The sequence below is a fragment of the Felis catus genome, chromosome E1 (genome assembly GCF_018350175.1).
Source record: "Felis catus isolate Fca126 chromosome E1, F.catus_Fca126_mat1.0, whole genome shotgun sequence".
NCBI lineage: Eukaryota > Metazoa > Chordata > Mammalia > Carnivora > Felidae > Felis > Felis catus.
In genome coordinates, this window is record NC_058381.1 from 32,664,951 (window position 1) to 32,675,634 (window position 10,684).

At 37.6% G+C, this 10,684-nt stretch overlaps 1 long non-coding RNA gene across 17 annotated transcripts in view; it reads right to left on the bottom strand.

The window, feature by feature from the left end:
* The window catches only part of LOC102901561, a 178,902-nt gene extending 168,521 nt beyond the window's left edge, over window positions 1–10,381 (bottom strand). For 16 of the 17 annotated variants that reach the window (XR_006589583.1, XR_006589578.1, XR_002149095.3 and 13 more), the window contains exon 1: window positions 10,323–10,361. This is a non-coding gene — a long non-coding RNA (uncharacterized LOC102901561). Of the gene's footprint in view, window positions 1–10,322 lie in introns of all 17 variants that reach the window. The other variant, XR_006589574.1, reaches the window with a different exon arrangement.
* Window positions 10,382–10,684: the final 303 nt, after the last annotated feature.

Here is a 10,684-nt window from a genome sequence, read left to right on the forward strand (position 1 = left end):
TTGAATTTGTTCTGCCATCGGTACCCCTAGAAGCTCAATATGTTGCCGCTTCTACCCAACAAAACCCTTAGTAGAATGGACCCATCTGATTGGCCAAACCTGAGTCATGTGCCTATATAAATAGGCACATCTTAGTGTCAGGAGGCCAGGATACATGCAGTCCCTTCCACCCACAAGGGCTTATAATAGAAGGATCCTTCAAACATGAAGGTGTTGGGGTTCAAATGCTGGATAGTCCAAGGTGGGGAAAGCAAAAGAAAAACGCCCGTGACCCACCTGCACTGAGTGAAGTACATAATAGAGAAAAAAGATTATAATCCTTGGCAAAAAAAAAAAAAAAAAAAAAATACCAGAACGAAACATGGAACAGAACATTCCAGAACAAAAGTATACTCCCTGGTTATGCCAGGTGTATATATAACCAATATTGCATCTCTCTCTCTCTCTCTCCAAAGAGTATTCCTACACATCACTAGAATATCTTCACACACAAAACACATTCCCTTAAATCTTATAATTCTTGTGAATTTTCTGTGTGTTGTGGAAAGTTGTGGAGCCTTCTATGGCTTCTATGGGAAGAGGTATACATTTGTGTATGAGCAAGTATTCCATTTTCATTGCAGATAATACAGAAGGCACAATTTTGCAATTAGGAGGAAAAAATGACACATGATTCTGCCACACCCAAACAATCAGCAATGACTCTCCTTTTATTTATTTATTTAGTTATTTTTTTAGTGTTTATTTTATTTTTGAGAGAGAGAGAGAGAGAGAGAGAGAGAGAGAGAGAGAGAGCATGAGAGAGGCAGACAGAGAGGGAAACAAACAATCCAAAGCAGGCTCCAGGCTCCAAGCTGTTAGCAGAGCCCGACAGGGGCTCGAACCTATGAACTGTGAGATCCCGACCTGAGCTGAATTTGGATGCTCACGTGACTTAGCCACCCTGGTGCTCCTGACTGTCCTTTTAGATGTGTATGTCCATGCATTTATTGTGCTTCTATAGTCATAATACAAAGTTTGTATGCATTTGTGTGTAAGTTTATGGTTTATAGCATCATACAATATATTGGTTTAATCTTGAGTTTCTAAATTAACAAATTAACTGAGAAAACATTCTTAATGTTGAAATTTCTGCACTGCTTCTATATGAATAGATTATTTCTCCTTTTCTTTTCATTCTCTGTCATTTTTTTTTTAATTGCCTACTCTTGAAATATTTTACTTTGCCTCTGCCTCCTCAGGAAAAGAAAGTCTTTTCAATATTTTCATCTTGTATGATTTTTGCTTACTATCTCTGGACATTTTTATTTTCTTGAGAGGTATTACTCAAAATCAGGTAAGGAGACTAGTTGGCATTTTCACATAATTGGCAAGTTCCTCAGGCAAGAAGACAAATATAACACATCCCCTGCAGGTTGCTGAAACATTTCCCTCAGTGTTTATACCTCCAAGGTATTGAGATGGGCTCTCAACTTTCTTGTTAACCAACAGCAAACCCTTCCTATCACTGCTGCAGGGAGAAGCTGGGTTTCGACACCTTGAACCCTTTTGAATTTCTATGAGGCTGGACTTTCTGGAAAATTCTGCTTTCCCTCCCTTCTCTACTCTTCTCTCACTAGTTACCTGTTACTATGAAAAGAGAACGGGTTGGTTCAAGAACAGCGGTTTATACTCTAGTAGGATGAGGTTTCTGAGATGGCATGCACAGAGCAGAATGAGAGCAGGTGCCAGTATCAGACAGATCTAAGCTTCAATCCCAATGCTTTCACTCCATAGTTGTGTTGCAGTCAGTGAGTTACTCACATTAGTTGAGCCTCCATGTTCTCGTCTGCAAAATGGGAATAATAATATAGACCGCACTGGCTTGTTGTACGTACATGGCTGACCCCATAAGCAGTACTTCATTAGCAGTAGTCCAAACTATGTTGACATCTACTGAATCCATAGAAACTCACCCCTGAATATTTTAAAAATTCTCTTACCTTTTGCTCACTTTTTAGCTTGTCGTATTTACTGTGGGTTCTCCTATATAGCCAATTAAAAAAACTGAAAACAATAATTATTTTATTTTGCCCTATGTGGAGGATGCATACAATATACTGAACTGAAACCAACACCCTCCCACCAAGTTTTGCTTACACAATAACCTTTCAAAAATATTAGCTGCTTCTCTCCACAAATAGGACATTGAGGATTTGGGTTTTTCTTTTTTTCAATTTTTTTTTTAACTTAAGCAGCATACTGTTTCATAACCCCTGCAACTTTTTAATAGCTTTTGTTTGTATAATGCTTTTTGTGTAAAGTCTCATTTCATGCCAGTGCATTATCTCTGCTTTGTATGTTTCTAACTACAGATTTCCTCTTTTTTCCATAAGTTGGTTAATGAGAAATGGCTTCCTTACATATCTTTGTTGGTTCCAAATAGACGTCTTTATTTAACATTTAACATATGTGTAAAAGTAAATGCAATTAAATTTTTTTTCACCAAAGTTAATATTAAGGACATAAAAACTACTTCCAGAGGAAATGAACTAACATCCCTACATAATTAATTCCTGTAATCACAGGAATATCAACTGGCAGAGCCAAAATTCAAACCCAGGGCAGTGTGATTTGAAAATCTATCCTTTCTCTAATACTTCATGTTAGTTGTTATTGGACACTATATTAAAACAAAATGCCCTCCATAAACTAAGCTAGGGCAAAACATCGTTACGTAATTTTCACATCATTGTAACATAAAAAATAACTACCTTAGAATTTGATGATGTGTGGGGCACCTGGGTGGCTCAGCCGGTTAAGCAGCCAGATCTTGATTTAGGCTGGGGTCATGACCTTGGAGTTCATGAGATAAAGCCCCATACAGGCTGCATGCTATCCTCGGGGCTGACAGCACAGAGCCTGCCTGGATCCTCTCTCTCTCTCTCTCTCTCTCTCTCTCTCTCTCTCTCTCTCTCTCCCTGTTTGTCTCTGCCCCTCCCCTGCTCTCTTTCTCTTTCTAAATAAATAAATAAACTTAAAAAAAGAATTTGATGATGTGTATCAAAAGTCTTTAAGTCTTTCAAACATACACATCCTTTGATAGTTATCCTGGTGAAAATATTAATTAAAAGTAACCATAAATACTTATCCACAGCAATCTCAGAGTTGTTCGTAATACCTCAGGAGGTAATTTCAGCCCTGGATCTCAGCACTTTTCCACTTTCCATCACAGTGCCTCAACATGCTTGCCCTATCTACTTGGCTATTTATGCTCACATATTTATTGTCTTTTCCTTGACTTTTTGTGAGGGCTTGACCTCATCAATAAGTGCACACTGGGACAACTCTGTGAAGAAGAGCTGTGTATAAGAAGTGACAGAGGTGATGTTGGAAAAGTTCCTGTGACTAAAATGTAAATCTGATGCTACTCTAATGCCTAAAACTTTTATTGACTTCTAATCAAGTATGGATCAAGATCCTTGCTTATCTAGACCTGCCTATCTATTTAACTCTGTGGAATACCACCTCTCTTGCTTTCTGAGCCCCAGCTCTATTGAACTATCAATTCTTTTTTTTTTAATGTTTAATTATTTATTTTGAGAGAACATGAGAATGAGCATGAGTGGGGGAGGGGCAGAGAGACAGAGAAGGAGGGAGAGAGAGAATCCCACGCAGGTTCCACACTCTGTGGGGCTGGGTCTCAGAAGCCATGAGATCATGACCGGGGTTGAAATCAAGAGATGGTCGCTTAACCAACTGAACTGCCCATGCACCTCCAGCACCATCAATTTTTAAGATGTTCCCTCCACTCCAGGATAATTGCAAGTGCTGTCTTCTACCCCAGAAAACTTCCAACATCTGCACTACTTTGACAATGCTTACTTATTCTTCAGTTTTCAACCCAGGAGCAAATTCTTGGAGAAGCCTCTCTAAATGTGAATTGCAGATGACCAAATATTTCAGGTAAATAAATACTTTAGGTATTTTAATACAATGTTGTCCCAGATATTGCATATGATGTCTTGTCTTCGGGATTGTGTCTCAGATTAGAATAGATCTTCCTTGGGGCGCCTGGGTGGCTCAGTCGGTTAAGCGTCCGACTTCAACTCAGGTCACGATATCGCGGTCCGCAAGTTCAAGCCGCGCGAGTTCGAGCCCCGCGTCAGGCTCTGTGCTGACGGCTCAGAGCCTGGAGCCTGCTTCGGATTCTGTGTCTCCCTCTCTCTCTCTGCCCCTCCCCCATTCATGCTCTGTCTCTCTCTGTCTCAAAAATAAATAAACGTTAAAAAATTAAAAAAAAAAAAGAATAGATCTTCCTTGTAATTACTGGTGTTTAGCAATTTCACTTTGAATTTTTAGCCATTATCAGAGTATATAGTCATGTATTTACACAATTATTATCTCTTTCTCCCTACTACTTTGCAAGCTCCATAAGGAAAAGACTATGTCTGCTTTGACCACCATACTATCCTAGGTACTGGCACAATAAAGGAAGAATACAGAAGTTCAGTAAATATTCTAAGAACAAATGAAAAAATTAATATAATAAAAATACATATGTAAAGGTGAAATTGCAAGCTAATAGTGAAATATTTTTAATGGGATGAAAGAGTACATCTTGAATACCTTTAGTCATTATTAATAGTTTAGTTATTTTAGTTATTATTATATTAAACACTTGTTGAGTATTCTATTTCAGATACTAATGAATTTGAATTGCAATAGGTACTTTGCAAACATCATTTCCTTTAATCATCATGACAACCCTCTATGATGTAGTACTTATTAACACGGCCTCATAACATTAGAACGCAAAGAATTAGAGAAGAAAAGCCATTTTTAACAGTCACAAAGCTAGCATGTTGCAATCTGGATTAGAACCTTTGAGTCCAACTCCAAAGCTGGTGTATTAATAAATGTGCTATATACGCATCGTACCCAGATGTATTTTTGCAAGAAGTGGTGCTTAACTAGGTTTCCCTACATAGAGCAACAGAAACTTCATTTTTAATACATATATAAATACTATCCAACAAAAGTAGGAGTGTCTGTGTGTATGTGCATGCGTGCGTGCACATATGGTTGCACAGAATTAAGTTTTGTTTTGTTGACTTAAGAATTTTACAGAAGTTGGGGTGCTTGAGTGGCTCAGTCGGTTAAGCGTCTGACTTCAGCTTAGGTCATGATCTCATGGTTTGTGGGTTGGAGCCCTGTGTCAGGCTCTGTGCTGACAGCTCAGAGCATGGAACCTGCTTTGGATTCTGTGTCTCCCTCTCTCTCTGCCCCTCCCCTGCTCGCGCTCTGTCTCTCTCTCATTCAAAATAAACAAACATGAAAAAAAATTAAATAAAAGAATTTTACGGAAGCTGTCCAGAGCACTTGTTAAGAATAACTGTAGTCAGGGGCGCTTGGGTGGCTCAGTCGGTTAAGCGTCAGACTCTGGATCAGGTCATGATCTCGCGGTCTGTGAGTTTGAGCCCCGCGTCAGGCTCTGTGCTGACAGAGCCTGGAGCCTGTTTCAGATTCTGTGTCTCCCTCTCTCTCTGCCCCTCCCCCGTTCATGCTCTGTCTCCTCTGTCTCAAAAATAAATAAACGTTAAAAAATAATTAAAAAAAAAAGAATAACTGTAGTCAGGGGCACCTGGGTGGCTCAGTTGACCATCCGACTTTAGCTCAGGTCATGATCTTGTACTCTGTTGAGTTCCAGCCCTTTGTAGGGCCCTGTGTTGACAGCTCAGAGCCTGGAGCCTGCTTTGGATTGAATACCTACCTCTCTCTCTGCCCCTCCCCTGCTTGTACTCTGTCTTTCTCTCTCTCAAAAAATAAAATTAAAAAAACATTTAAAAACTTTAGAAAAAGAATAATTGTAGTCATAATCTCCAAAAACATTATATGCATACATACATGCATACATATATGTGGATACATATACATACACACACTGGGATATCTGCCCCAGGAAAGGATAACTTTGTAAACTTACTAAGTACCAACATAGTTATGACTCTTAATAACACATTAGGAAAAGCCATTTGCAACTAAATAGACTTTGGGTTTCACAGACTTCCTTTCTCTCTTAATTTAAGCACAGCCTATGATTTCCGATACAAATTTCCTAACACAAATTAATTTGTTACCGACAACTCAATATTATGTTAACTGGTTTTTTTTCCTGCTACATATCTTGTGGGAAAAATATTATTCCAGATTATTTATACATTGGCTATTAAAAGAAAGAGATGTAACCATTTACCTAGTGAGGAAAAGCAGAGCTCACTACATATGCCTTAAAGTTTGTTTCATGTTAATTAAAGCCACATGAAGCAACATGCATTTCCTAAGATGAATGGTTAGTAGTAGATTTGCACTCCCTAAGACATGAGATGTGGTTAAGGTTATGATCTGGAAATAAGGCAGTCCATGATAATGAAGCTCAAAGATCCCCTGTTGGGCTACACTGTATCTTGGAATTGATGTGGAATATTATTTGCCTAAGTGTACACATGGCATTTATTTAAAGCAATAATAAATAATAGATTCAGAGTTCATCTGTGGGAAAAATGCCAATTTTTTTCTATGAGTATTTAGTGCATCCTGATACTAAAAGGATTTAAACGTGTTATTTTATTAAGACTTGGTCTCTTGCCAAATGAGAGTAATTTTAGCTTAGTTTGAATAAATCTTACCACATAGTTATTTAATTATGAAGGAGATGTTAAAAAATATAAGAGATCACAAACTTCTCACTGAGTTGAGGGAACTAAGCTAGTTAAAACCATATCTCTAATAAAAAGAGAACGTCCTGAAGGGTTTCACAGAGAACAGCAATTCATACAGAGTTCTCTTTCTGTATTTGGGTGCCTTATGGTTTTCATTCAAGGTGACAGTACGTTCTGGATGCTGTATAAAATACGGAATTAAGAATGTCTAATAAATATGAATTTTGCAGTGTTGAGGCTCATAATAAAATTATTATCAGGGGCGCCTGGGTGGCGCAGTCGGTTAAGCGTCCGACTTCAGCCAGGTCACGATCTCGAGGTCCTTGAGTTCGAGCCCCACGTCAGGCTCTGGGCTGATGGCTCAGAGCCTGGAGCCTGTTTCCGATTCTGTGTCTCCCTCTCTCTCTGCCCCTCCCCCGTTCATGCTCTGTCTTTCTCTGTCCCAAAAATAAATAAACGTTGAAAAAAAATAAAAAAAAATAAAATTATTATCATTTATGTGAGAATCTATACAAGAATGAATTCTTATAGTCACAGGATAGAAGCTTGATTCTCAGAGAGGTCAACTGCAGAAAGGCATTAATCTACCCTCTGGTCCCCTTTGCCATCCGTGAAGAGATAGAGAAAACCTTTGGTTTGGAAATAGATCTGAGAAAAAAGAAACATAGCTTGAGTATCTTTTGAACTTCCCTCAAAAATGATTAAAGATGAGAAAAATCTTAAAATTGGGGTAAAACAAAACAAAACAAACAACAAAAAAAGAATGTAAACATCTTACGCTAGGAGGCAATAGTTTGGTTGAAATTAGTTGCCTGGTGTCATTTATTTTGCAAGGGGTCATCTCCATAGCAAGCTGGGACCTGCCCTTCTGGGGGAAAAGAATCTTAAGGCTGCTATCAGCTGTGAATTAGATTATAGAGACATCAATCTTATTAAATACTAAGAGAAAATTCTGGTTAATACTAGAATTTCAACACACCAACATTCTCCACTTTTTCTGGGAAAGATTGTTAGATTCAGTATGGCTCAAAAGTTACCATCAAGCTAGGAAGCAGTAAAGTGGTTAAGAATTCAGCTTACACTGCAAAATGTTAGCACTGTAAAGTATGCCGGAAGTGACATCATTGCCCAGATCTATAAACACTGGCGATTTTAGGCCCCTGCAGGTAAATAATTACTACACAATGAGCCAAATTATTTTTTTAGATACGTAAGCACAAACACCCCTTAGCTGGGAATTTAATGAGTCAGTTCTGATCTTGGTAATGGTCCACAAATGATGTATTTTAGGCAAAATCTTAAGTTTGAAAGATTAGAGATAAATTTCTGCTCTGGAAGTTCATTAGGATTGCACCAGCTTGGGAATTAGAAAACATGGCATGGCTTATACCTTGTTTGTTTACAGAGCATTGCATATATTTGTGTATTTCACTTATCATCTGCTTTTTAAGGTACATGTGAAATATAAGGGGAAAATGTATGTATTGGTTACATTATTAGTTATGTTACTAATGAAATTAACTATACTAAACTACCAGTTGAAAGTCAGTGTGATGAGTAGATTCAGTGGGAGTTCATAGGAAAGAAATGTAATTCAAAGTAATGATGTCAGGAAATTTACCAAGAGAATGTACATTTATTTATTTATTTATTTATTAAATTTATTTATTTTGAGAGAGAGGGAGAATGAGCCGGGGAGGGGCAGAGAGAGAGGGGACCAGAGGATCCAAAGCAGGCTCTGTGCTGAGAGCAGAGAGCCCAGTGCAGGGCTCAAACTTCTAAAATGTGAAATCATGACCCAGGCCAAAGTTGGACACTTAACTGAGTGAGCCACCCAGGTGCTCCCAAGAGAAGGTACATTTAATTATGGATTGAAAAACAAAACCCAAAAACCTTTTAAGAAGATGTAACATGAATCAGCAAGGGAAAGAGTACAGGCAAAGTCAGAGAAAGGGAAATCTAATGAAATGCATGCAGAAGAATATGGCTGAACCCAAACCCAATATTATCCATGTTATGGACTGAATGTTGTGGTTCCCCCCTCAAAATTCATATGTTGAAACCCTTCCCCTCAGTGTGATAGTATGGGGAGGTCAGGTCTTTGTAAATTAATTAGGATTCGCTGAAGTCATGAGGGTGGAACCTTCAGGAATGGGATTAGTGCCCCTGTAAGAATCCCAAGAGAGAGCCTGCTTCTCTCTGCTCTCTGCCATTAGAGGATACAAGGAGAAAATGGCCACCTGTAATGTGAAAGAAGGCTGTCACCACAACCCAACCGTGCTGGCGCCCTGCTCTTGGATTTCCAGCCTCCAGAACTGTGAGAAAAACATTTGTTTTTAAAGCCACCCAGTCTGTGGTATCCTTTCATAGCCTGAATGGACCAAGACAGTCCAAGAGTTCTTGATATCTATGAATAGTATTTTGTTTAGGGTAACTTTTTGCATGTTATTTAGCTTCTCTTTGTAGATGTTAGCATTTTTTGCTTACTGATTATACTGGCAGAAAAGGTAGATTACAAATTTTTAAAAACAGAAGACATGTATAACAAAGATATACACATTTGTGCATGAACTCCTATTTTCTCTATTGATTCAAAAGCAAATCTTCATTAGTGATGACTAATGATGCGGGTGCATTGCATAAGTGATGTATCTGTTGATGTATCTTTGATGTTGGTAATTTTGAATTTATATATTTATCATAGAGTGACTGTGCCTTTATATGTTATGAGGTGTTTCTTCTTTTGCCTTTCAGCTAAAGAGAAATATCTGTAACTATTTTCAGCATTACTTCTCTTATCTGTCACATCCCAAAATGTTTAGATTTATGTGGGCAGTTTTCTGCCCTTGTGTTCTGAATATATTTTTTAAACCTACAAATGAGTATCTATTGGAGCTTATAAAAGTAACAAACACGGTGTCATTATTATACAGTAAAAACTCAGAATATAGTTCACTGACTGCTTCCAATAATGCAATAGACTATACTTAGGGCAAAAGTTCTTCCTTAAAGGAAGAATCTTGTAGTCACATTAAAGTATCTTAAGTGTGTGTGTGTGTGTGTGTGTGTGTGTGGTGTGAATTCATATATTTTTTATCAAAATCATTAAGGATAACATATTCTTTGAACATTTATTTACTTATTCATTTTAGTTATGAAAGTACTTGATACGTATTAGTTAGTACAATAGTCACCCCTTATCTGTGGGAGGTATGTTCCAAGACCTCCAAAAGGATGACCCTGGGTATTACTGAACCCTACATATACTCTATTGTTTCCTGTATCATAGGTATATATATATATATATACATATATATATACATATATATATACATATATATATATACATAGGTATATATACATAGGTATATATATACATATATATATACATATATATGTATATATATATATGTATCATAGGTATATATATATATATATATATACACATATATATATATATATATACCTATGATAAAGTTTAATTTATACATTAGGCACAGTCAGAGATTAACATCAATAACTAATAATAAAATAGAACAACTGTAACAATATACTATGATCAAAGTTATGTGAATGTGGTCTCTTTCTCTCTTTAAAAATATCTTCCTACACTATACTCACCATTCTTGTGATGGTGGGGATGAGAAGATGCCTATGTGATGTGAGGAAGTGAGGTAAATGACATAGGCATTGTGACATAGCATTACGGTGCTATGGACCTTCTGACAATTTGTCAGAAGCATTACCATGTGCTTCCAGACCCTGGTTGACCATGGAAAGCAAAACCATCCATAAGGGAGGGGGGACTACTATATTTGTTCCAGTGCGTATTAGGCACTGTGGGGGGGGTTAGAAATAAAAAGGTGAGTGAACAAAAGTTGCTATTCTGAAGGAGCTACATGCAATTATTTGGCAGTTGACCTGATTCCGAGTTGGAAAGTTCTTGCCTATGTCAGGATCCTATTCCCGCCTGGTTGAAATAA